Raw genomic sequence first — 25,667 nt, 5'->3', positions numbered from 1 at the left:
ATCACTTCATGAGATTGGTAATAGGCATTATCTGTCATAGTATTGAGTGTGCAATTCATTTCTATGAAAGAAAATTAAAACCTCATGCCAAGAAACACAGGGTTTAACTGATGTTGCAACCACACATCAAAGGTTGTGAAAAGGCCCTGTTCTCAGATCAGGTCACTATGGCAAGTTCAAGAGTGATGATACAATTGGAACCAACTTTATTTATGGATCACTTTAAATACCAGCAAAAGAAGACTGGACAATTGATTTTCTTTAAGGAAAAGAGAGATGCTAATCATACAAATTCTACAGTTTGTACAAAAAAATATCTACACATGCACAGAACTGTTTCAAACTACCCTTTGTCTGCCATCATCAACGAAAAGACCCTTCTGCTTTCTTTTAAAAAATGTATGGAAGAACACACATGACAGGAAAAAATTGTTTGCATTTAAATTTTTATTCAAATTTGATACTAATCTCATTGTTAAATTCTATTGGCTATCATGTATTTTTGTCTATTAATTGTTTTCCTTATTTTTAATGATATAAACCTGCATATGTTCACTATAGAAAAATCAGAAGTGTACATATTTTTTAAAAATATAATAAATATTTGTGTATCCCCCAAACATTACTGACTTTGTAATGGTGTCATTATTTCAAAAACATTGTTTTCTATGTTTACCAATAGAGTTTGTTGTTAATAATGTCATTTTTAACAGTGTTATACTCCATCATAGGAATGAACCGTATTATATTAACTCACACCACTATTGTTGGATTTATTTTAAAACTTTTCAAGCTTTATCAATATTAAAAGGATATTCACAAAGTTGTTGATTTTCACACATGTCTAATTACTTGATAATACAATCTATTCTAACATCAGCAAATTATAACATAAAATGCAACAACTTTTTGATTTGTGTATTTTTACTTTTATCTTAAAATTATGTAATTATGTATATTTTATAATGTTATAAATATAGTTCATAAATTCATTTCCTAATAAATCAAGCATGTAATACAGAGGACCAGCAAAAGAAGTTAATTTTATGATATTTTTCCAAAAATAAAAATAATTTCTTACCACAAGAGAGAAATTAAACTCTGGGCTAAAACTGAGGTTCTTTTTAAAGAAAGTAATATTAATAAACAATGCATTTATAATCTAGAATATCATCATTATCTGTTATTTTTACTTTATAATTTCACTACCCTCCATAATATCAAGTCCATGAAATACTTTAAGAATTAAAAGAATGTCTTTATAAGTTTTGATAGAAATAATTTAATAATATAGAAATATTTTAATAATATAGAAATAATTTAATAATTTAGCTGCTTTTAAAGGTAATTATTGGTTTGTAATAGATTTTCCTGCAATGTGTTTCCTAGAAAGGTAATTTATTTCACAAAATGTAACAAGTACCTATATAAACAAAATGTATCTTTTTATATGCCATTATATTTATCATTTTATTTCATTTATTTAATTCAAGCTTCCACTGATTCCATTAATTATCACATTTATAATTACTTTTCATATTGAGTAAGAAATATCTCTACTAATTAGAATTGTGTCATTGATTATAAGACAAATTGTTTTGGGGAAGTGAAGAGTATAAAATCAGTCTTACAATCAATGCAGTATGTAACTGGTCATTGCATAAGGAAAGTAAATAATTACATACAATTATAATTCTATATACTAATGAGATATGTAGATACATGTAAAGATAAAAGAACTCTAATCATGGCTTTAGTGATTCTTCAAATAATTTATTTTATTTAATCTAACTTATGTTAGTCTAATTTAACAGGATAACTTTTCACACTTCACCCTTTTTCTGGAGTGTATCATCTAAATATAAGTTTTAATCACCTGTCGATTAGGCAATAGTATATAAATAAACAAATTGTCTGCAGTTAAGAAACAACAATAATCTACTCTAAACTTAGATCCTTTAAATATTTTGGAAGCCTGAGGAAGAGCTCTTTCAAATACTGGATGAATGTAAATGACTTTAAATATGACTAATATATTTCAAGTCATGAAAAAAAAGAAAATATAATTATACACCTTTACCTTTGTATGCATAAAAATATATGTAATTTTATGTAAAATGATTTTAGAGAATTTCAAAATTGCTATTGATAAAATAGTGACTCAAGTGGTATTACACATTATTAATTTTTTTTTCACACTGGAAATTGAAATCATGTGACCTTTATCACTGAGTCATATTCTCTGTCCTTTTTATTTTGTTTTGTTTTGTTTTTAATTTTAATATAGTGTTTTGCTAAATTGCTGATGCTGTAATCCTCCTGCCTCAGCCTCCCGAGTCACTGGGATTATGAGTATGCACCACTGCCCCCAGCTAGAACTATAAAATTAATAAAACCTGCTAAATCTAAGATGACTGGCCTATGCTCTCTCGTGTGTGCCTGTGGTAGACATTTCTTCTGTGTTTGATTAACTCAAAGATGTCATCAATCATTAGAAACACTATTATATTTTTTATGTTTTATTTAAAAGGAAAAATCTACCACTTGATTGTGCCATGCTATTGATTGCAAGGCATACCCCGGTTCCAGAGGAGGAAAAGTGACAACCCTAGAGTAAGTGAGATGCTGTAATCAGTCATGATAACTTTTTTACTGAGTCTGAACACAACTTTAAGAATGTGTTGGAATGCAAGATTCTTCTACAGACATACAAAAGGAGAGGGGAAATTGTGATATTGAAATGATGGAAGCTGAGAATTTCCTGAGATAGCAAAGGGAAATTTGAAATCCTGGTCAGGGAAGATGTGAAAGGCCTGCTACATGATCAAACTAGAACACTTGGTACCACCTTGATAATATGTTTTTAATAAGTTCACTTACTGAAGGAATTTTCCATAAACACACCTCTCTGTCCATCAACAATAAACTAGAATTTACATGGGACAAAGGAAAGAAAAGAGAAATTATATTAACAAGTTTTATGTTTAGAGACCATACAGAAGTGTTTAGTGAGTATTATTTATTTATTTATTTATTTGGTTCGGCACTCCTGAGGTCCTGAATGTTTTATCTGTCTCATTTTTACAGATAAAGAACCGGAGGCTCAAGTTATTGAATAATTTATTTGAATTCACACCACTATCAGCAGTACAATTACTGGAATTAATATCTAACTCTGACTCTAAATCTTCTGTGATCTCTAGTATCTAAAATACCATTCTGGATTTTTAAAAAATGTGGTTGTAGATGGACAGAATGCCTTTTTGTATTTATTTATTTTTATGTGGTGCTGAGGATCAAACCCAGTGCCTCACACATGCTAGGCAAGTGCTCTACCACTGAACTACAGTCCCAGCCCCACTCTAGATTTTACTGTAGACAATTTTGTTTAACCAATATATTCAGAAAAATGAAGGAATTTCTGTATATAATCAGAAGTGGAACTTGTTGACATGGTCCAGGTATTAGATTTGTAATTTGTTTTATATACTATAGTATGATTATTTGTCTCCTATTTGGCTGCTTCCATACAGAAATACTGATGACATCTGATAGTCCTCTAACTCCCAGGAATATTCCAACTCAGTCTCCTACACCTTTTGCTGTGGTTACTCTGTGGATTATGTTTCATTTCAACATTCTGGGACTGCACTTTAATCAATTTCCTCTGCCATTCCCCTTGGTTTGATTCAACTACCACGTAAAAATATGAAGGGGGAAATCTTCTTGTGTTCTTGGCTTAGTCTATAATATTCTTTCCATAAAGCCATGTATTTAATTTATTGTTGTGTCATTAAACATTAAATACAGAATATGGTTTAGCCCAATGAATAAAGTATGTTATTTTAAAATTACTGAAATACTTCATATAATGTCATTGTGTGTCAAAATGGAGATGAGTCAGGACAAGGGGAACTGGAATAAGGTTAGTTTGCCCCAATATTTTTGGCAGAAACTAGCTGCACTTTTAGCAAACCAACTTCCTCACTCTAAGAAGGCACTTTGTTTTTTGTGGAACATTCGATTTCATTTTAAGGCTTTTCTCTGTGAAGAAGTTGTTCCCTCTGGTGTCTGAAACTACTGCATAAGCCTATTGTGATTTTTTTGGTGGAAACCATGACTCTCTTGGGTGTATTACTCTGGTTTAAAGTGGCCCCTCAATTGTGAATGATCAAATTGCTACATGGACCATTTATACAGAGGAATTTCTTTTTGAAGCAAGAATGAAATCAAGTGTTTTTGTGCCACACCAGGGACCAACATGCTTCGATAGATAAGCCACTGGCCTGAGGATGTAAAATTCTTCATACTTTCATTTTGCTCATATGTTTTGCTATCTATTTAGAGCCATGTAGTTAAATCTTATTAATTTGAATTCAGAGACATTTAAAAACACCAAAGGAAAGAATTTAAAAAATTAGATATTTCATGTTAACTGAAATTGAGCAAGTGCTTATACCACTTCTTTGATTAAAAAAAAATCAGTGGAAAATATTGTGTTTTTCAAGGAGGCAGGGTGTCACAAGAACAGAAAAATAAATAAAACTTCCTTTATTTATTTGTAACCCTGGCTTCAATCTGGGATTCCAGGCTGTCTATGAGTGCTGAAAGTAGCAGCTAAGGTCTCCAAATTCTTGTTAAGATTTTTTAAATGTTTAATGAAAATTCATCATAATGCTACACAGTGAAAGAAAATGTTAACATCCTTGATTTTGACTGAAATTATATAGTATAAATTCAGTATAATGACAGTTTTTATAACACTTAAAATTTTGTTGGTGGTTATATAGTATATACTTTTAGAATAGAAAAAAATAGTTAATCAATGTAGGTTGATAGATATTTTTAACAAAAGACATATTAAAGACAAATAATGGAAAGGATAAGTCACAATAAAATGTTGGCAATTAAAAATTGTCAATTCACCTTTTTGATGGTAAGCTATTAAATAAGAAAAACAATTTTAATATTAATGAATTATTTTGCAAAAAAAGCAAGTATCACAAAGTTCATGATTTAAGGATTTCAGGTATGAAAGATTTTAAAATGTTTTTTATTTTGTTATCTTTTAAACTAAAATAGATGCATTTTCCTCCTAATGAATATTTTGCACTGAATGGGTATAATATTAATTGGGAATTGATCAAGTGTGGCTCATGTACTACTAGAAGTGAGGGGATAGAATAAAGTCTCTGTTACCTTACTGTTTATAGTAAAGAGGTGGAAAGCAGCTGTATGGTAACATGAAAAATCAAGGAACAATGGTTAAGTCATTCTCATCTAGGACCATAATGACAAAGTGACTCTTCTCATCAATGGAAGTGAATTACAATTCTTCCCATGATTACAGCCTGAAGGAATTCAGTGTACCCAAAAGAAAGGACACAAAGAAAAAAGCCAGCAAACCCAACAAGTCCTATGATAAGAAGAAACAGCTCATTGTCTTATTTTGGTGGGAGAACAATTGTAAAAATGACTGGGTGAAGGTTAGTTCTGAATTCCATCTAAATCAATTAGATTCACATATATATGACCTAATTTTTTACTTACTTAAGTTCTAATTAGTTATGCATGACAGTAGAATGCATTTTGAAACATCATGCATGCATAAATGGAGTATAATTTCTCATTCTTCTGGTTTGTACATGATGTAGAATCACAACAGTCATGTAATCATATATTCATATAGGGTATTAATATCCAATTCATTCTACTATCCTTCCTACCCCCATCTCCCCTTTCTCCTACCACTCACCTCTGTCTAATCCAAAGTACCTCTATTCTTCCCTAGCCTGACCACCCCATTATTGTGAATTAGCATCCACATATCAGAGAAAACCTTTGGCTTTTGATTCTTTGGAATTGGCTTATTTTGTTTAGAATAATATTCTCTAGTTTCATCCATTTACCAGCAAGTATCATAATTTTATTATTCTTTAAGGTTTGAGTAATACTCCATTGTGTATATACATACCATAATTTCTTTGTCCATTCATCTGTTGAAGGGCACCTAGGTTGGTTCCATACTTTAGCTATTGTTCATTGAGCTGCTGTAAACATTGATGTGGCTGTGTCACTCTAGGGTGCTGATATTAAGTCCTTGGTGTATAAACTGAGGAATGGGATAGCTGAGTCAAATGGTGGTTCCATTCCAAGTTTTCTGAGAAATCTCCATACTGATTTCCATAGTGGTTGCACCAATTTGCATTCCCACCAGCAATGAATGAATGAAACTTTTTCTCCACATCCTCACTAACATTTTTGCTTGTATTCTTGATAATAGCCATTCTGACTGGAGTGAGATGAAATCTCAGTGTAGTTTTTAATTTGCATTTCTCTAATTACTAGAGATGTTGAACATTTTTTCAGGTTTGTTGATTGATTGTGTATCCTCTTCTGAGAAGTGTCTGTTCAGTTCCTTAGCCCATTTATTGATTGGGTTTTGTTTTTTAAGTTGTTTTTTTTTTTCAGTTATTTATATATCCTGGAGATTAATGCTCTATCTGAGGTTTTTAAAGATTTTCTCCCATTCTGTAGGCTCTCTCTTCATATTATTGACTATTTTATTTGCTGAGAAGAAACTGTTTAATTCAAATCCATTCCATTTATTGATTCCTTTTTTTAATTTTATTTATTTATTTTATTAGTTATTCAAGACAATACAATGATCTTGACATATCATACATTTGATTCAAATAGGGTGTGAATTGTCATTTTTCCACGTGTATAGATTGCAGGATCACATTGGTTATACATCCATGTGTATACATACAGCAATCCTAGTGTCAGTTGTATTCTGCTGCCCTCCCCTCCCCCCCCCATCCCTTTTTTCTTTCTTCTCTTTCTCTCTCTCTCACTCTCTCTCTNNNTCCCCTCCCCTCCCATCCCAATCGTCTACCCATACTACTGTGACACTTATCTCTCTCTTTTTTTTCCCCTTCCCTTCCCCCTCACACCATCGTATATGTATTTTGTGAACCCATGAGGGTCTCCTTCCGTCTTCCGTGCATTTCCCCTTCTCTCTCCCTTTCCCTACCTCCTCTTTTCCTTACTTCATGGTAATCTTCTTCTCATGCTCTTCCTTCCTACTTTGTTTTGAGTCACGTCCCTTATATCAGCAAAGACATTCGGCATTTGTTTTTTAGGAATTGGCTAACTTTGCTTAGCATAATTTGCTCTAGTGCCATCCATTTCCCTGAAAATGCCATGATTTTGTTATTTTTTACTGCTGAGTAATATTCCATTGTGTATAAATGCCACAATTTCTTAATCCATTTAGCTGTTGAAGGGCATCTGTGTTGGTTCCACAGTCTAGCTATTGTGAATTATGCTGCTATGAACATTGATGTAGCAGTGTCCCTGTAGCATGCTCTTTTTAGGTCTTTAGGGAATAGACCGAGAAGGGGAATAGCTGGGTCAAATGGTGGTTCCATTCCTAGCTTTCCAAGGAATCTCCATACTGCTCTCCAAATTGGCTGCACCAGTTTACAGTCCCACCAGCAATGTATGAGTGTACCCTTTTCTCCACATCCTCACCAGCACTTGTTATTGTTTGACTTCATAATGGCTGCCTTTCTTACTGGAGTGAGATGGTATCTTAGAGTGGTTTTAATTTGCATTTCTCTGATAGCTAGAGATGGTGAGAATTTTTTTGTGTACTTGTTGATTGATTGTATATCTTCCTCTGTGAAGTGTCTGTTTAGATCTTTGGCCCATTTGTTGTTTGGGTTATTTGTTTTTTTGTTGTTTAACTTTTTGAGTTCTTTGTATACTCTGGAGATGAGCGCTCTATCTGAAGTGTGAGGGGTAAAAATTTGTTCCCAGGATGTAGACTCCCTATTTATCCCACTTATTATTTCTCTTGCTGAGAAAAAGCTTTTTAGTTTGAATATGTCCCATTTGTTGATTCTTGATTTTAACTCTTGTGCTATAGGTGTCCTATTAAGGAATTTGGAGCCCGCTCCCACGAGATGGAGATTAGGGCCAACTTTTTCTTCTATTAGATGCAGAGTCTCTGGTTTGATTCCTAGTTCTTTTATCCATTTTGAGTTAACTTTTGTGCATGGTGAGAGAAAGGGATTCAATTTCATTTTGTTGCATATGGATTTCCAATTTTCCCAGCACCATTTGTTGAAGATGCTATCCTTTCTCCATTGCATGCTTTTAACACCTTTGTCTAATATAAGGTAGTAGTAATTTTGTGGATTGGTCTCTGTGTCCTCTATTCTGTAACATTAGTCTACCCGCCTGTTTTGGTACCAGTACCATGCTGTTTTTGTTACTATTGCTCTATAGTATAGTTTGAAATCTGGTATGGCTATACCACCTGTTTCACTCTTTCTGCTTAGGATTTCTTTAGCTATTCTGGGTCTCTTGTTTCTCCAGTTGAATTTCATGATTGCTTTTTCTATTTCTGCTAGGAATGCCATTGGGATTTTGGTTGGCATTGCATTAAACCTGTAGAGTACTTTTGGTAGTATGGCCATTTTAATGATATTAATTCTGCCTATCCATGAACAAGGTATATCTTTCCATCTTCTAAGGTCTTCTTCTATTTCCCTTTTTAGTGTTCTGTAGTTTTTGTTGTAAAAAACTTTTACCTCTTTTGTTAGGTTGATTCCCAAATATGAAAAAATTGACAAAACTACAAGTTGGTTCTTCGAAAAAGTAAATAAAATAGACAGACCCTTAGCTATGCTAACGAAGAGAAGAAGAGAGAGAACTCAGATTACTAGCATACAGGATGAAAAAGGTAATATCAAAACAGACACTACAGAAATACAGAAGATAATGAGAAATTATTTTGAAACCTTATACTCCAATAAAATAGAAGATAGTGAAGACATCGATAAATTTCTTAAGTCATATGATCTGCCCAGATTGACTCAGGAGGATACACACAACTTAAACAGACCAATATCAATTGAGGAAGTAGAAGAAGCCATCAAAAGACTACCAACCAAGTAAAGCCCAGGACCAGATGGGTATACAGCAGAGTTTTACAAAACCTTTAAAGAAGAACTAATACCAATTCTTCTCACACTATTTCATGAAATAGAAAAAGAGGGAGTACTTCCAAATTCATTCTACGAGGCCAACATCACCCTGATTCCTAAACCAGATAAGGACACTTCAAAGAAAGAAAACTACAGACCAATATCTCTAATGAACATAGATGCAAAAATCCTCAATAAAATTCTGGCAAATCGGATACAAAAATATATCAAAAAGATTGTGCACCATGATCAAGTAGGATTTATCCCTGGGATGCAACGCTGGTTCAAAATACGGAAATCAATAAATGTAATCCACCACATCAATAGACTTAAAGATAAAAAACATATGATCATCTCGATAGACGCAGAAAAAGCTTTTGAGAAAATACAACATCGCTTTATGTTCAAAACATTAGAAAAACTAGGGATAACAGGAATTTACCTCAACATTGTAAAAGCTATTTATGCTAAGGCTAGCATCATTCTAAATGGAGAAAAATTGAAGGCATTCCCTCTAAAATCTGGAACAAGACAGGGATGCCCTCTTTCACACTTCTATTCAACATAGTTCTTGAAACCCTGGCCATAGCAATAAGACAGATGATAGAAATTAAAGGCATAAAAATAGGAAAAGAAGAACTGAAATTAGCACTATTTGCGAATGACATGATCCTATACCTAACGGACCCAAAAGGTTCTACCAAAAAACTTCTAGAACTAGTAAATGAATTCAGCAGAGTGGCGGGATATAAAATCAACACTCGTAAGTCTAAGGCATTCTTGTATATCAGTGACAAATCCTCTGAAAGGGAAATCAGGACAACCACCCCATTCACAATATCCTCAAAAAAAATAAAATATTTGGGAATCAACCATTTATTGATTCTTGATTTCACTCTTGTGCTTTAGTACTTTTGTTAAAGAAGTTGTATCCTAAGCTGAAATGGTGAAGATTTGGGCCTACTTTTTCTTCTATTAGTCACACTTTGATCCACTATGAGTTGAGTTCCATGCAAGGTGAGAGTGAAAGGTTTAATTTTCATTTTTCTACATATGGATTTCCAGCTTTCCCAGTACCATTTGTTGAAGAGGTTATCTTTTCTCCAATGTATGCTCTTGGCACCTTTGCCTAGTATGAGACTGTATTTATTTGGGTTTGTCTCTGTGTTTTCTATTCTGTACCATTGATCTACAATCTATCTTGGTGCCAATACCATGCTATTTTGTTACTATGCCTTTGTAATACCGTTTAAGATCTGGTATTGTGATGCCTCCTGATTCATTCTTCTTGCTAAGGCTATTCTGTGTCTCTTATTTGTCCAAATGAATTTCATGATTGCTTTTTCTAATTCTATGAAGAATGTCATTTGAATTTCAATGTCATTAAATCTGTATAATTCTTTAATTTAAGTATATGTTTCTGAGATTCTGGGAAAAATAAAGTCATCCATTGTAGCATGTAAAATGTGAAATATTTGTAATATTAAGAAAAAGAAGCAAGTAATTGGTCTCACAAATTCTTTGAGGAGAAAAAAAATTAGTTCTCATACATTACTTTTATAGTCTAATTCTTATAATGATCTTTTTTTTAAAAAAAAAATTAAGACAAATAAAAGATGAAGGATATTTCTTACTAGATCTATCCTTCTCAATGAATTATTGTCAGCAACCTAAAGACCCTAGTTAACAATTCCTTTCAGCAATCATCATTTGTTTGTTTCTGGGCTGGCTACAACTCATCTAAGTTTTATAAACAACAACAATAAAATTATGTTTCCTACTTAGAAGGAAAAAAAGTAATATGAAACCAATATTCAGATCAAAAAGATTGTTTGCTTTTATGTTGTTTTTACATTTCACTGAATAAATTTGACATAGGGGACAATAAACAGCCAGAGAAAGAGCACTTGGATAAAAACTGGAAGAGAAACAGTATTGCATAGTGTTCAGAGTATAGAACTCAGATTGTGCAGATTCAATTCTCTGATTCACCACTGGTCCGTTATGAAACTTTACATAAATCTTACGCTCATGTATCAATTTTCACATATGTAAAATGAGGATGATATTACAATTGAATGGTACATGTCTAGAGTAGTGCAGTTACTCTGGTGCTGTTAGTCAAGTTGTGAAACCTTGAGTTTTTTTATCAACAAATAAAAATTTGAACAAAAGATTTCTACTTTTATCTGCACTTTGGAAATTTTGTACCAAAATGCTTTAAATAGAAACAAATTCAAATTATTTTTTATAACATCTCTAAGACAAATGAATTTCACTAAGGGATGACTCTCTAATTTTGACAGAGCATGATATTAACTTCATGATAACTTCCTTTGGATGGTCCCTTATACTTGAAGGGCATAAATCAACAAATCTGGCAATTAGTTATTATTTCCTATGGAAGAATATATGAAATATAGGGGAATGGGTGGGCTATATTATTTGTAGAGGAATTATGAGAAGATGAGGGGAAAACAAGATAACAGAAGAAGACTATGTAGTAGGTGAAGGTATTCAGTGGCAGGGAAAAATGACATGTTCAAATAATACCAAAAGAAAACTGTGCTCTTATCATAAGAAAATGTACAAGAAATAAAAAAGTTAAATTACTTGATAGTAAAAAAAAAATATATAGTAAGTTATCTCTTACATTTTATCACAAACAAATTAGAAAGCAAAAGTAGTCCACAAATATCTGTAAGAGGGCTGGGGCTGTAGCTCAGTGGCAGAGCACTTGTCTGGCACTTGTGAGGCACTGAGTTTGGTCCTTAACATGACATATGACATAAAAGTGAACAAATAAAATAAAGGCATGCTGTCCATCTACAACTACAAAAACATAAATTAATTAAATAAAAATTTTCTATGAGAAAGTAAAGCAGAGGAGATGATGGTAAGTCTAGAATTGACCTAAAGTTAACCACCAAAGAAAAAACCCACCTTCTTGTAAGGTGGGAGGATGGAATACAAGAAAGGGATGTAAAAGTGCTTCCAAGATGGAGCAATCTTGGGAAGGAAGGGTCTGGGGAAAGGGTCAAAGTAACGAAGAGATGGCTTTTCAAATTGTATGACAGAGGAATAAAGAAGAAAAGGGGAAGAAATTTGAGACAACTGTTTGCTGAGAGCCACAGCCAAGTCAGAATGACTTTTGCCAGAAGGGAGTGGTTGAGAGGTGAAGCCAGCGAGCCATTGAGATGATGATGGTTATGTTAAGCTATGTATTCAATTGTATATTAGACCCCTGCTGTCCACCTCAGGCTCGGGATTCCTGGAGAGTTGAGTTGGGTTGGGGAAGTTCCCGAGGAGGGATTTCCAGTTGGTGTGTGGTGTGCCTGGAAGGGCTGCGTGGGTGGAGTTAGCGGGGAGTTCCGGCAATAAAGGAGTTCCTGTTTTGAACCTAGAGGTGCCTCATGGTGGCTGGGTTATTTTGTGCCCAGCCAGACTGCGGGATCTTTTAAAAAAGAAAAGGAAAGAATGCAAGTTATGCACTGCTCCTGGCCTACCACCTAGCTAGTAAAGAAAAGGAAAAGAAACTATCCAATGGTACAAAGAGAATAGAGGGCTCTTAAATTAGTTATCATGTAATTCATTTCAAATTACAAATATGTCCACAAAAATGAAGAGATATTAACTTTCATCATGTCATCAGTTAGAAATTACCATAAAATTTAAACCTGCAAAAGGAAAAAGTATCTAGTGGATAATCAAGTGATGACCCTCCCCAATAAAAGAATGTCAAGAACACAATCAAGAAAAGTACAGATAACTATTCAAATCAAATCAATCTACTCTAAGAAAATTAAGCACCTTGACCTAGAAATTCAAGAATGAAGAAAAGAAATAAAAATTAGGAAGAAAATAAGTGAATGGATGAACTTTTTAAGAAATGGAAGAAAAAGGTGAAATCATACTGTAAAAGGAAATTAAATTTTAAGATTTCCAAGAAAGAATGCACTTGCATGAAAAATATTCAATGAAAAAAAATAAAGAAAAGCAAGAAAACAACCTAGTGAAAAATAGATGAAGAGCATGAGAGAGAGTGATAGAAACAGAAGATCTGAAAAATCATCTTAGATACAGTTGGAGTCACTGAGGGTAAGTAAAACAGTGGGACAGAAGTAATATAGAGTATTTTAATTAAGAAAAGTATTCTGTGAAGAAAGAAAGGTTTTGATCTACCTATTGAAATGTCCTGTTGAGTAGTAGGTAAAACTTTCCTTCAAGGATTAGAAGGAAATGTATTTTAATAAATCTTTTAGATTTTAATGATAAAGGGCAGCAAAAAGTAAAAGCCTCATAGGCTCCAGAACAATAATGAAAAAGTCCAAGATTTTGCAAGTTGTAGAATTAGAATGGCATAAAATTCATGATGTATTTCCAAAACATATTCAGTTCAAGAAATCATTGAAGCAGAATTTAAAACACACACACACACACACACATACACACACACACACACACACACACACACACACACGGAATCAAATCTGTCTTCTTCAGATATCTCCCTCAAGATTCCATGCTAAAAACTCTCTTAAACATACGAAACCTGAGAATTCTGTACACAGGAGATCTTCTTAAGGAATCTATTTAAACATGAGTTTTTGCAAATGAGGAAACTAACAAGTTGATGGTGAATATTTAATGGTGTATAACAGCATATCTAAGACTAAAGCAAAGGCATGTTAGTTCAAGTTCTTTGGGAAGCAAAGATGAGTCTAGATAATGAAAAGTCTCATTGGCAGAAAACATCTCTAAGGATAAAGTTGAGAGTTATAGCAAAGACAGGGATAGTTTGCAGGTAACATTTGAGTCACAGGAGGTAAGTGCAGGATTAAATAGTCTGATTTTGGCACATATCTAAGAAACTGTTAGTCAAGTCAACAGGGAAATCTCAAGCCAACATCCTTCATTAAATGTGTCCCCTTCCCACAGATATGGTAGACTAAATAAAGTGTTGATAAAGGGAAATCTGAGGTATATCCAGGAGGGCAGCAGGTAGAGCCCAACAGTCTCTTCCCACCACAAGAGATCTTAGATGGGTAACCTGATGTCTTCTGTGATTCGTCCTTTGTAATATTACTATTATTATGCTTATTTTATTTTTTTGGTACCAAGGGTTGAATCCAGGGCCTATTACATGTTAGGCAAATGCTGTATCACTGAGCTATATTCCTACTTCTTTTATATTATTTTGAGAAATGATTTAACAAATTGCCCAAGCTGGTCTGGAAGTTGGAATCCTCCTGCCTTAACCTCCTGAGTAATTGTATCACAATTGTGTGACACCACTCCCTAATCCTTTAAAACACTGTTGTGAAGGTCCCTCAAAATACCCACACTCCAATCCCTGCACCTATGAATGTGTGTGGGTTTTTTTGATATTATATAGTGAATAGACTTTGCAGATGTAATTAAAATGATCAATTATCTTAAAATGGAGAGTTTATCCTGAGTTATCCTAGTTGGCCCAATTCATTCTCACCAGAGCTTAAAACAGAAAAGTTTCTTAAGCTTGAAGTATAAGCAATGGCAGAAGGAGCAGTCAGAGGGTTTTGAAGAATGGAAAGGATTTGATATGCCATTGTTGGTTTGAAGATTGGGGGAAAAATGCAAGGAGTGAGGAAGACAATTTTAAGTTCCTGAGAGATTCTTCTTTAACAAATCAAAAGCAAAAAGCAAAGTGGCAGAATTTAAAATAAAGGTACAAGCCAAAAGTAATAGAAAAAGAAATAGTAGCTTAATTAAAAGAGACAAAGTAACATAAAATACACAGAGTGAAAATAGATGATAAAAATGTATTCAACACAAAGACTAATCAAAAGTAAGCTAGATTGTTTTGTTAATATCAATGTAAGTAGTTTTTAAGGAAAGATGCAGAGAATGACCTAAAGAGGGAAATAATGTAGTAAGAATATGTCACTGCAGTGGGGACTTCTGTAAATTTGTACATAAGTAATAAAATAATAAGAAAATATTTAAAACTTCACAACTAAATTGAGAAGTAGTCAAATCCATAATCATGTAAGCATACTCCTGAATAACTAATATGTGGAAAAAATAGGAAAGGATATAGAATATTTGATCAATATGAGTCAATGGATTGCTGTGCTACACTATACCTAACTACTACAGAATGTGCATTATTTCCAAATGCACATATAACACTTGTCAAAGTTGCTGACCTCTTGATCTTAGACTTCTATCTTTCAGAATTTTGCAGCAATATATTTCTGAATTTCAAACAGTACTTTGTTGTGGTGGTCCTTGCAAACTACTACCCTCTTAGACTCCTTTTGTTTTAATCCTAGTTTCCCCTCTCAATTCCTCACCCTTGATTTCTAAATATTTTTATATCATATAATTCTATTACTTTTATTATCTGAGGGTAAATTCATTGTGCTCAGAGATTATAGCCCTAAATGACCTTTTTAATGTAAAATTTGTTGAACTTTGTATTTTGCCCCAAAATATCCATCAAAAGACAGTAAATGGTTCCAGGTATCTTAAGAATCTTAGCATTTAATAATATGGAAGTTAAGTTTTCCTCAAAAGAAAAGAGCAATAGAAAAATCTTGTATTTCACTTTCTGTGAAATTAGCAACTTTGTAAATTTTCATAGACTATTGGATTGCCATATTTTACAATTTACTGTTTATTTGAAAGTTTCTTAAGAAAGGATTACCCAAAGGTGTTAAAAATGCATGACCAGAAGCAATATAAAAATTAACATGAAATCACCAGTTATGTTTTCATATGTTTTTTCATTTTTATTTTGCCCTGCAGCTCAGGGTATTTAATTATTTTTAATGGTGGTTTATCTATGCTTTCCTGATAGTCTAAAGGAGCATGCTATTTAGAACAGAACTAACTTTATTTAGAATTTTATCTACTCTCTCTCTCTCTCTCTCTCTCTCTCTCTCTCTATATATATATATATATATATATATATATATATAATGTTTATTATTATTGTTTAAATCATTGTTTGGTTCCTAGAGATTTTTTTTCCAAAACAGCACCATTTATTTGTTATTTACTAATTAATTAATTAATTAGATTCTATAATTACTAAACTGCTTAATGTTGTGTCTACAAAATTAAGAGAGAGCTTTGCCTTTGAAGCTATGATATGGGAAATACATTCCATTTCAGAAGTATTGGACTAAAAATTGGACATATAGTCAAAGTGAGTGTGGAATCAAAGCCTAGAGAGTTGGGAAAGTATCAGGTCTTGGAGATACTTTATTGGTGCATCACAGTAATCTATTCTGGGAATAATAGGTAGCTCTTCTGGGTTTCAAGGCAGAAGAGCAACATGATGAGATCTAATTCTTAGTGAGTTTCAAAATGCACTGAGATTGGAATGTGGAGATTAACAAGAACACTACTGTGAGCACTGAAATAACACAATAAAGTCAGAACCAAAATTAGTGGTGATGGAATTATGGTGAAAGGTGTGAAGTGAAATAAAACTCTGAGGTACTTAAGAATTGTTTCCTAAAGGACTTAGCTGGGCTAAGTTTAGAGTCAGAGCATCAGAAAGTAAATCACTCTAAATGATTATTGTTGTCTAGCCTGTGAGGAAAATGGAGACATTATAGAGGTTGTAAAATTATGTAGAAGGAACAGGGGTCAGGAAAAAATAACTAATATTTTCATTCATACAAGTAAATATGTTTTATGGCATAGTTTACCTTTGTAATTTGGAATCTAGTTTTTGTGGAGTGGCTTAATATACTGGAGACTAGACAACATTTTTACACATTTAGATATAGGTAAAGGAGTTTGGGGTTACATAAATGCATCTTATACCATTGAATTTCAGTGTTGAAGGATCTCTGTTTCAACTTCAATACTATAAAACACAAATGTTCAATGAAATCTGATTATGGGTGAGATTTCTGGCCCTTAAAACATCTTTTTGTTAGCATATGAATATACAGATAGATAGATAAAATTTGTTTTTTCCCTTTAATAAGAGCTTAATTTGTTTTTTTCTCCATTTTTTTCTTTCTCCCCCACCCTAATCTTTTCTTCCTTCTTTATTTCTATCTATATATTTATACATTTTACTTAATCATCAAGGTTCTAGGAAAATGTCTCTAAATTTTTAGAAATCCATTAGAGAAAATATAAAATAATTTAAAAAATGAAAGCCTCAAATAATTTTCAAAGTTAATATTTAGAAAATAAGTTAATAGATAATTTGTTAGTATTTTATTGTAAAATTCAAATAATTTATTCCAAAAATATAATGATTGTGGATATAATTGAGCAGTTTTAAAATTTTTCTTAAACCAAATAAAATTTTCAAAAATTAACTTAAAGGATATGTGTTAATAGTCTGAGTACCCTGGATAGCCTTGAATAGAATATATATTTTAATTCTTTCCTTATTCCAATATTCTACACTTAGCAATTTAAACTTCAAATAACAATTATAATTCAAATAAGTAGCATTTGAATTATACATTCATGCAAGACAAAGACCAACTCAAGATTCCAAAATAACTTTATTTAACACCTAAACTGATGCAAAATTACCCAAATCAGAATTGATATACAGAAGTGAGACTGCCTTCCTCACACATCCTATTTTCATACTTTGAATCTAAGTGTCTTCTATTCCTTTATGCATTTATCTATTCTACAGGAAAAGGCTTTTATAAAAATCAATGTGTAAAAAAGTTATTTTCATTCTTTGTCGCTTCACAAGGTTATCTGATGTGCTGTTGTGAATACTAAGTGTCCATATGATCAAACTATGAGAGTTGGCCCTAACATTTTACAACTAAGAGAAGCATAGCATCATTCTGATGTCATGAGGAAAGGTTGCTACTTTCATCCCCTGCAGGTAATCACACTACTCAAGGATTTATTTATTTGTATTAAGTAAAGGTCTACTTTTGGAAAATTACTCTACCAAAATTTCACTTAGTAATTCAGTCAATCAACATCTTATACAATGTGCTATATGAGACTCTCAGTGAATAATGATTATTATTATTTTTAACACAGACAGTATATCACATCTCATGGAGAAAATTTTATTTAAATTTATGTTTCTATCATCATCATGTTTGTATCACCTACTGGTCTTGGAATTATCTAAGGCTATAGAGGTGTACATTTTTAACTGACCTTGAAATATAACAATTAAGTTGTAGAAAAATTGATAATACAAATGATTTATGTTCATGACAATACAACTGAACATTGTCCAATAGAAAGCATAAATATCTCTTAAGCCTTATTCTTATTCCTTGAAGTATTTTTTTTCTTTTTTAAAATATAATACTACTTTTTTACATAGATTTAGACCACAGAAAGTTCTAAAAATTAGAGTAACAATTGTATAGATGGTGCCAATCCAATAAATACTTTTTATAATTATGGGGGATGCAGGTTTATGATGTATTTGAAAAAGTGAGTCTTGGGAAAATATGATAAACTATTCTCTAACCCTTTTCAAAATGTGAACACTTACTAGATATATATCTGGCATCAAACAACTACATAAAGAAATGGCCAGGTGTATGTGGTTCCAGCAAATACAGGCAGGTAAAGTTTTGATGTTCAATTTGAAAATTCATCTGAAAAAATTTTTAAAGTTATTTAGTCTTGAAAATATTTGATTATATACAGAAGAGATTCAAAAGACAAGTTTAGAAAGCTTTTGTGATTAAGCCTTAATTAATAAGTCTCAATTCCTTCTACTAGTCATTTCCTATAATTTCTCTTCTTTTTCCCTAGTTCTTTCCTTTCAGTTCTTTTGATTTCTGTAAGTAAGAAGTGCAAGTTCACTGCAAAATATCTTGAAGCTTGTGTGATGAGAACCCCAATTCAAAGGATGTGACTGAACTGGACTTCAAATGGCTATGAAACTCAGAAAAAGGAAAGTGGTAGATAACCAAAGATGGTTGAATTCTGACCATAAATACTGTTGTTAGTGTAATACAAATGATCAACTTGAAGGTATTTAGTTCAGGTAAAATGTTCAAATAATTTTTAAAAAACGATAAAAAAGAAAATTTTTGCATTCCTTGTTCTAACACATACACTATCTCTAAGACACCTGAGGTTAATTTGATTATTAAAATTCTAGAAGTTCATGTCTTGTTTGTGTTTCTGTTTGATTTTTTGTGACATGCTACCCAGTTAATTTTTGAAGTTTTCATTTTTTTAGTCTTTCACCTATTCATTTAATAAATATTTATTAATCAAAAGGAGTACAGAACAGTTTTGTGTATTGGAGATATAAATAATGAGCAAAATAGAAAAGGTTTTCAGAAAAAAATTGTCAGACTTATAAAAGGACAAAAGTTATTACTGGTAATTTTTCACTCAGATGTTTGTATCATCTAGTGGATTTGGAATTATCTAGGTCTATAGAGGCTTGAGTTTTTAATTGACTTTGAAATATGGTATAACAATTAAATTGTAGAAAACTGATAATACAAATGATTTATGTTCATGACAATGCAAATGTACATTGTCCAATAGGAAGCATAAATCTCTCTAAGTCAAATTCTTATTCCAACATACTGTAGCATGTTACCAATTTCCTAATTAATTAATGAGTTAAATAAATCTTTGACACACACATTTAATAGTGTATGAAAGTCATGATTTTACAGTTTTGAAATTTTTATTTTAGCAAGGAGCTTGTCTTTTAGGGACTTACATTCTGGTGAGTCAAATTTAAAGGCGTGCACAACTTTTAAAACAAAGTGTTCTTCCATTCTCATTCATTGTAATAAGATGGCTGCTCTGGGAAGGTAGGACGTTCTCATTTATACTGGAAAAAAAAAAGGTAAATGGACGGTATGTTTCAACTGTCTGGGCTTCTAATCAAATCTATTATTATTTTTTTAAAGACACCAAAGTAAAGATAAACTGTTCCTTAGTTACCTGTGCCTTTAAACTTTGTCTTGGAGCAATGAGATCACACCATTTTTAGATAATGCTTTTTGCTAGTTAACCTGAAACGAAAGTATATGTATTGCTTACAGAATTGATGATAAATAGAGTTGAACACCCACCGTGCAGTTTACAGGATCCAGCTGGTTATTATAAGGTTTTATGAATAGTCAATAAAACTTAATAGATACCCATTTCTAGTACTTTACTCCCAGAGACACCATCAGGTAGAGAATCAGCCCACTTGGAAAAGAATGCAACATAATTTAATCATGCACCCTGACAATATAAGAATATTCAACAGCAATATCTGTGAATGATAAAGCAGTAACTTAAGATATGTGTGTGATAGAATGGTGTGATTATTGAACATATGCTGTAATTTTTTTCTGAAAATATCTGAGATTTTATCAAATCCTCTCAATTAACATTTATATTTATATTTCTTAATCTGCATTTAATTATTTAATGATTTACATGGTTAAGAATGCATATAAACCAACTTGGAAACCAATTCCATTATGACTTGATCAGAGACTACTAGATGATTAATTTGAGGAGGATTCTATACATAGTCTATATTTAGATGATGAAAATATGGATTATATACACAAATGTGTATTACTAAATAGTTTTTAAAAAATTTATTAGTGATTTCTGAAAACAGAATTGGTTAACTTACTTTTTTCCCCAAAAAGGTTATATGCATCAAAACTTTAAAATTTGCTACTTAATAATTCCAATTCACCAAAACTTTCTAAGCATTTGGTGAAATGATTTAACCCTCTCTCTTTTTCTCTTACTCTGGAAAGCATTAAAATACCATTTTATCCTCAAAACACATTACAAATTGGATTATGATATATTTCAATAAGGCTAAATGAAGCAATTATTTAGTGACTGACACCACAACACTTCGTTTGGCAGGAGATATAAAACAGAAATAGCAGGCATACTGAACTGCAATTTGAAAAGGGCAAACCCATATCAATCATATTAGCAAAATGCACTTAGAGATTCCAAAACAGCATCCCTTCTCCTTTTCAAACTTAACCTTGTAAAGAAAAGTTAACACCCAAAATAACTATATTAATAACAACTTTTATCATAAAACCAATACTAAGAAAAACAAAACGAAGTTGAATATATTTGTTTAATGTTATTAAGCTATATTTTCTTGGAAATTGAATATAGATAGAAATCAAGAACTGAATACATAGTTTGTCTCTGTCCTATAGTGGATGTAACTGTTTTCCCTAATTATTAGCTATTTCAATTTCATGTAGAAACAATCTTACCATAATTTTATTTTTTTCTTTCATTTTATAAAATGTTTAACTCATTTTGAAAGGATTATGTTTTTATAGGGAGTCACATATAGTACAAAGAAGTCCTGTGTGTCCTCCACTTATTCTTCTCTAATGGTTACACTTCAAATAATGTTAGTGCAATATCCAAACCAAGAATTTGACATTAGCACAATATACATATAGTTCTGTGTCATATATATGTTTGTTTAGCCACAAAAGCAACCAAGAAATCATTATTCCATAACCACAAAAATCTTCTCCTTTCTGTTTTCATTCACAACCATTCCCCTCTGCTTTAACCACTCCTAACCCTTAATAAGCACTAATCTGTTTTACACCTCTGTAATTTTGTAAATTTGAGAATATTTTAAATGCAATTGTATAACACATGTTCTTTTGAGACCAGATTTATTTTTCACTCAGCATAATGCCATTGAGATATCTCCAAACCAATTCATTTATCAATAGTTTATTCCTTTTTATTGCAGAATAGTATGCCATGTTATGGATGTAGGAAATTGTATTTATCCATTAATCTACTGAAAGTAATTTGTCTAGGTTCCACTTTTGGAGAATTAAAATCATTCTTCTTAGAACAATATGTGTAGGTTTTTGTGAAGATAAGTTTTTATTCCCTGGGGTTAAATGAACAGAGAAAAAATTGCCTGCTCTTATGGTAAATCCATGTTTAAAGAGAATACCAAACTATTTTCCAAGTTTCCTAGACAGTTTGCATTATCATCAGTAATATATGAGAGCTCCAGTTTCTCTGTACCATTACCAGACTTGGGCTTGTTATTATTATTTTTTTACTATATTTACTAGATAAAGTATGTAGCAGTGCTTCATCCTGATCTTTGTTTTTATTGTCCTAATGGATAGTTAACATTCAACTTTTCTCTATGAGTTTGTCTCATCTATACATCCTTTTTCATGAAATATTAATTCATGTCATTTGAACATTTTATAATCAGATTACTTGCGAATGCTGAGTTCTGAGATTTATTTAAATATTTTAGGTATTTAAGTCCTTCATCAGGTATGTTTTACAAACATTTTCTCCCAGTCTGCAGTTCATCTTGACATAGTCCCTCCAAAGACAAAATATTTTCATTTTGGTGAAGTCAAATTTATCCATTTTTTCTTAAATAAATAATACTTTTGAATTCATTCCCAAAATTCATACCAATCTCTAGGTCTGAAAGAATTTTTTTCTATATTATCTCCTAAAATTTTTGTAGTTTTACGTGTTTTATTTAAATCTGTAATTCAGTTTTGGTCCTTGTTTCAAGATATAAAGTTTACAAAGGGTCTTACTTATTTGTTTGAGACTATTCAGATATTTTGAACATCTTTTGTTGAGAGACTACGTTTGTTCCATTGAATTGTTTTCTCAAAAACCATTTGTTATCTGACAGTACTAGAACAAGACTATTTTTAGATTTCAGTTTTGTTCAATTGATGTATTTGTGTTTCTTATGCAAATAAAACATATTTTTTTATTTTTATTTGTTCATTTTAGTTATACATGACAGTAGAATCTATTTTGATATATTTATACAAGGATGGAATATATTATATTCTAATTGAAATCCCAGTCTTGTGGTTGTATATAATATTGAGATTCATTGTGGTATATTTATATATGTACATAGGAAAGTTATGTCAGATTCATTCCAGGTGTCTTTCACATTCCTATTCCCTCTCCCTCTCTTCATTCCCCTTTGTCTAATCCTTCTTGTTGGTTAGCATCCACATATCAAAGAGAACATCTGACCTTTGGTTTTGGGAGGATTGATTTCTTTCACTTAGCATGCTAGTCTCTAATTCCATCCATTTACCATTTTGTATGTCATAAAATCATTCTTCTTTATGACTGAGTAATATTCCACTGTGTACATAGACCACAATGCTCTGAGGTACAGGTAGCAAAGAGTTTCTCCCATTCTGTAGGCTCTCTTTTCATTTCCTCAATTGATTCTCTTGGTATGAAGAAGCTATTTAGTTTGATACCATCATATTTATTGACTATTTAATTTGCTTCTTGCATTTTAGGAGTCTACTGTAACTATATGTCTTGAAATTTGAAACAAAGTTTTCTTCCTACTTATTCTTTTATCAAATTGTTTTAGTTACTCTGGTAGCTTTGCCTTTCTTTCCATACAAATTTGATAATTACCATGCCATTACCTACACAAAATCTTGCTTAAGTTTTGATACTAATTTATTAAACTCATATCAATTTGGGAAAAATTGACTATTGTATTAAGTATTCCAGTCCATAAGCATGGTATGTATCTCCATTAATTTAGATTTTCTTTAATTTTTAAAATTCATACCATGTATAGTTTCCATCATGCAAATTTTATAAATATATTGCTGAAGTTTCACCTGAATATCTTTGATCAATTTCAAAAGCTATTGTATTTTTTATATTTATCCCCATATGTTCATTGTTGCATATAAACACATAATTAAATTTTATGCATTGATATTGTATACAGTGATACTGGTATGGGTGTAGAAAAAGGAAAACTCTCATATGCTATTGGTAGGAACATAAATTAGTACAGCCATTATAGAAAACAGTATGAAGGCACCTCAAAAAACTAGAACTAGAACTACCATATGATTCAGAAACTCCACTACAAGGTATATATCCAAAGGTAAGAAAATCATTATGTAAAGGGGAACTGCACTCATGTTTACTACACTATTCATATTAAATAACACATGAAATAAACTTTGGTCCATCAAATGATGAATGAATGAAGAAAATGTGGTATATATACTCACAGTGGAATGCTCTTCAGCCTTATAAAACAGTAGAATCCTGTAATTTGCAGCAATATGAATGAAACTGAAGGGCATATGTTTTGTGAAACAATTCAGGCACAGAAGGACAAATAACACACTTTCTTATTTATATGGGGAAGCTAGGGGGAAAAACAATATCAAAGAAGTAGAGAGCAGAATAGTGTTTACCAGAAGACTTGGAAGAGTGGTGTTTAGGGAGAATGGAGAGAGGTATTCAATGGGTAGAGGGAAGTAGTTAGAAAGGACTCACTTAGTTCTATAGCAGAGGAAGGTAAATCATGGCTAAAAATAGTTAATTGCCTATTCTCTAAATATCTAGTACAAAAATTTTTTAATATTCCCAATCAAAGAATTAATAAATGTTTGATATGATGGACACACCAATTATCTTGGCCTAATCATTATACTTTACTCTTTGAATACACATATTGAGACATCACACTGTATCCCATAAATAAGTTCAATTACTATATGCCAATTATAATTAGAATATATTTAAAAGTACAAAAATTGTTTAGCTTTTAGAATATGTGGCTTAATAGTAATTTTTGTGTGTTTTGTGGAAAAATAGTTATTATTTAATTAGCTACTTTTTCAGCTTTTTTTTTCTTTCTTTCTCTTCACCTTTTTGGATTATAATGACAAGAATGTTAAACACTTTTCTTATACAGATGTTTCTTGACTTACAGTAGAGTTACATCCTGGTAAACTATTCATTAGATGAACATATCACTAAGTCAAAAATGTATTTAGAAGTTAGGTACAGTGGTGCACACCTGTAATCCCAGTGGCTCAGGAGGCTGAGGCAGGAGGATCATGAGTTCAAAACCAGCCTCACAATGAGAGGCACTAAGCAACTTGGAAAGACCCTGTTCCTGAATAAAATACAAAATAGGGTAGCAATGTGGCTCAGTGGTTGAGTGCCCCTGAGTTCAATCTCCAGTACAAAAAGAAAATGCATTTACAACACATAACGAACATGTAACAACTCAGTACATTGTGTATCAGTTTATATTTATGATGTCATGGTTGACTTTGTTAGCAACTTCCTGCTACTACTCAGCATTTCAATAGTATTGTACTGCCTTCACTAGTTTGAGAAAATGTCAAAATTCAAAATTTGATATATTGTTTCTCTTGAACGAATATCCCTTACATGCCATCATAATGCCAAAAACTTGGAAATGCAATCACTGTAATTTGGTCATCATCTTAGTATCACATGACTCTGGTTATGTTAAGTCTATGTTTTCTCTGTTTTTCAGATTGGGTAATTACTATAGTTCTACTTCCAAATTACTTCTTCATTTCTGTCATCTTAATTATTCTACCAAGTCCATTTATTGAGTATTTTGTTTCAGTTTTTCTATTTCAGATTTTAAATTTTTTCATTTGGTTATTTTTTTATATCCTCTAATTCTTTGTTGATAAGTCATAGATCTTCAAAGATAAATTCTAATCTCCAATTTGAGTCAAATATGTCTGCAATTGTTAATTGAAACATTGTATGTTGAATGCCTAAAATCCTTGTCCAATCAGTCTAATATTTGTATTATTTGAGTATTGCCATTTGTCGATTATCTTTTCTTCGTATGGGAGCTTTCTAGGTCTTGTTATA

This window comes from Marmota marmota, unplaced genomic scaffold (assembly GCF_001458135.2).
Source record: "Marmota marmota marmota unplaced genomic scaffold, marMar, whole genome shotgun sequence".
Taxonomy (NCBI): Eukaryota; Metazoa; Chordata; class Mammalia; order Rodentia; family Sciuridae; genus Marmota; species Marmota marmota.
The sequence above is the reverse complement of the archived record's forward strand: the minus strand, read 5'-3'. Positions refer to the sequence as shown.